Raw genomic sequence first — 3,507 nt, forward strand, 5'->3', positions numbered from 1 at the left:
CAAGATCTGAAATGGACCTGGGTCAGCATCGATTTTATCAAAGAATACACTGCATGCAGCGTTTACAACTCAAGTATTATTTCTTTTAGAAATATTCACTCTTTCCTCTTTTACCTTCTGAGTGGAGGATATTCCCTGCCCCTTGACTTTGGCCTTGTTTTTATTTATTTTTTTAAGATTTTTACTTTATTTATTTGAGAGAGAGAGAGAGAGAGCGAGCGGGGGGGGGGGGGGGGCAGAGGGAGAAGCAGACTCTCTGCCAAGCAGGGAGCCTGATGTGGAGCTCGATCCCAGGACTCCAGGATCATGATCTCCACTGAAGGCAGACGCTTAACCAACTGAGCCACCCAGGCTTCCCAGGTTTGGCCTTGTTTTAGCTAATAGAATGTTAACAGATGAGGCCTGAGCAAAGCCTTGATGAAAAGCACTGACCTGGGGACCAGGCTTGCTCTCTTGTACTTTTGCACTGTTGCATGAAGAGCTTTACTCCAGGGCTGCTGCTGCTGCCCATTCAGTCTGGGTTTCAGAATGAACACATGTGGAACCTGTACCTGTGCCCGAGGCAGTCACCACAGCCAAATGGCAGACTGTAGGACTCAGATTTTGTTACGCCGCTATAGCTCATGATTAGGCTTTAAAAGGCTCATAATGAAAAACAGCAGTCTTCTGACTCAGCCCTTTCTGCCCCTCAACCCTGCTTTTCAGAGGCAAATATTTTCAACTCTTTAAATTATTTCTTGTAATTGTCTCAATACAGTTGACCCTTGAACAGCATAGGCTTGAACTACGTGGGTCTGCACAGATATTTTTCGATGAACACAGTTCAGTACTCTAAATGTATTTTCTGTTATGATTTTTCTTTTATTTGAGAGAAAGAGCGAGCACAAGTAGGCAGAGGGGCAGAGGGAGAAGCAGACTCCACGCTGAGCAGGGAGTCCGACCAGGGGCTCAATCCTGGGACTCCGGGATCATGACCTGAGCCAAAGGCAGACGCCCAACCAACTGAGCCACCCAGGTGTCCCTCTTAGGATTTTCTTAACATTTTCTGTTTTCTGGCTTACTTTATATAATGAACAAAATATGTGTTAATTGACTGTTTATGTTATTGTTTATGTTATTGTATGGTGTCCAGCCAGCAGTGGACTATTAATAGTTAAGTTTTGGGGGAGTCAAAAGTTATATGCAAATTTCTGACTGCACAGGCTTGGGGGACAGGGGGTGTTTGGTAGCCCTAACCCTTACGTTGTTCAAGAGTCAACTGTATTTTTAAACAATATGTTAATACTGTTATTTTTCCTTATTGGTTTAGACATTATATATTAACTTCCTGGAAAACATACTTTTCATTTCACAGCTGCAGAGGTTGGAGTCTGGGGGGGTGAAGTGACTATAAAAGGTCCTGCAGAGTGTTGGTCAAATTCAGATATTCTGATACCAAAGTTCACACTCTACCCACCATAAACTCTTTTTTTTTAAATATTTTATTTATTTATTTGAGAGAGAGGATGAGAGAGAGAGAGAGAGCATGAGAGGGGGGAGGGTCAGAGGGAGAAGCAGACTCCCTGCCGAGCAGGGAGCCCGATGTGGGACTCGATCCCGGGACTCCAGGATCATGACCTGAGCTGAAGGCAGTTGCTTAACCAACTGAGCCACCCAGGCGCCCCCCACCGTAAACTCTTATCAGTATTACTTAATAAGTACACAGCACCCATGACACTCGTTCATACCTCTTTCTCATCACACATTTGCAGAATAAAACAAAACATTAAACCATCCACCAAAAAATGTTGCTCTATTACTGGCAGTGAGGATACCTCCTAATTCAGTCCCTGATTTCCAGGCAGAAAAACCTCATCCTATTCAATATTTTTTTTATTCAACATTTGACAAGTCTTTATGCATTGTAAGAAGTGCAAACTAAAAGTCTCTGGCTGTTTTCAGGGAGCCTAAAATCTCCTTTTTCTTGCAGCATTTGCAACATTTAATTAAAAGATACTGTTCTGCCTTGGTGAGCTCCTAATCCAGCAATGGAGAAATGATATTGATAATGTGAGTGAAGGAGTTTGGGACATGCTACCTCCAAACATGCCACCTTGGCATATTGATTAATTTGAGCTAAAGGCATTTTTTTAAACAACAGGTGCAAAAAAGGCACTCAGATTCCCATTTTCTCATCCTGAAAGGAGAAGATGAAACTCTCAGGTGAGAACTGTGCTTCCAGTGCCAAGAGGAAAGAAACAGCACCAGAGAGGCGCTTGAGTCTGGAAGAATTTGCACATGGAGACCTTGTTAAAGTAACTCATATTCCTTTAGTCTCCCTGTTCTACTTTACTTTTCCACAGTTGCCACTCTTTGTTCAACCCAGTATGTAAACATTTAGCTTTGCCACCTCTTTGGGTCTTCATCTTCTTATGAAGGCTCCTGGGTCTCGTAAAATTTGCATTAAATAAACTTGTATGCTTTTGTTCTGTTAACCTTTTATGTCCATTTAATTCTCAGGCCCTGCCCACCAGAGACCCTAAAGAGGTAGAGGTGAAATTTTTGCCTGCCCTACATTAACAACAGCCACCAGTGGCCATTCTGATCCTGGTTCCAAAAAACAACCCTCCCCCAAAGTAAACTGGTCACAATAAATATTAAAGAAACTGCTGCTGGGTTACTTATTTTTCCACGCATCCCTTACATTTCGCATCTCATCTCACTAAATACTCATTTTCTATGAATGTGGATGTATCCTTTATCTCCTTGATAAGTACTTAACATCTTGTCTTTTGTTTACTTACCTGTTTCCCTCTAATCCTGTGAACTCAGTAGGACCTTCCTGTCTTGGTCACTACTGAATCCCTACCACCTACTACAGTCCCTGGCACATAGCAGGTGCTCACTAAATACTTGCTAAGCATTATCTTAGTTTCACCCTAAAGATGTTCCCTCCTTTGACTATGGCTGTAGATTAATAGTTTATATTTGCAGAACACTAGAGTTTACAATGGGGCTCCAACCAATTTCTTACTCCTATTTTAATCTTTTCCACATCAAATTCATTTCGCCAGACAGCGAATGGGAAATTTTATGTGCAGCGGAGAGGGTCACTTCATTTTCACCCCTTCCTAAGTTCACTAAAAAGGGCGAGGGGCTCCACTGCAGTTACTGGGTATAAGGAAGGCGTTTGCGGCATTGCATAAAGGTATTTTTCAACATCCACTAAAGGCTGGTTCGGGGCAAGCTCCAGAGAGGTCCGGCAGAACCGGCGAATTTCCCCTCGGCGCCCCCGAAAGGTTAGGTCGGCGAGAGAGGAGAAGAGTGGGCGAGCCCTGACATTTGAGGCAGCGCTGGCGCAAGGGGGAAATTCTGACACCGAGGTCTGTGAGGGGCCCTGGGGGGGGGTGGCTTCGCCTCTGCTCCCAACGGTGTGAAAGCCCCCCGAGCGTGGGCCACCCGGCACCACTCCTGCGGCTGGACCGGGGGCCAGAGGCCGGCCGCCGACCCGCAGCGACGTCAGGCCCG

The sequence above is a fragment of the Callorhinus ursinus genome, unplaced genomic scaffold (assembly GCF_003265705.2).
Source record: "Callorhinus ursinus isolate GAN/ISIS: 27379988/994484 unplaced genomic scaffold, GSC_fseal_2.0 scaffold18, whole genome shotgun sequence".
NCBI lineage: Eukaryota > Metazoa > Chordata > Mammalia > Carnivora > Otariidae > Callorhinus > Callorhinus ursinus.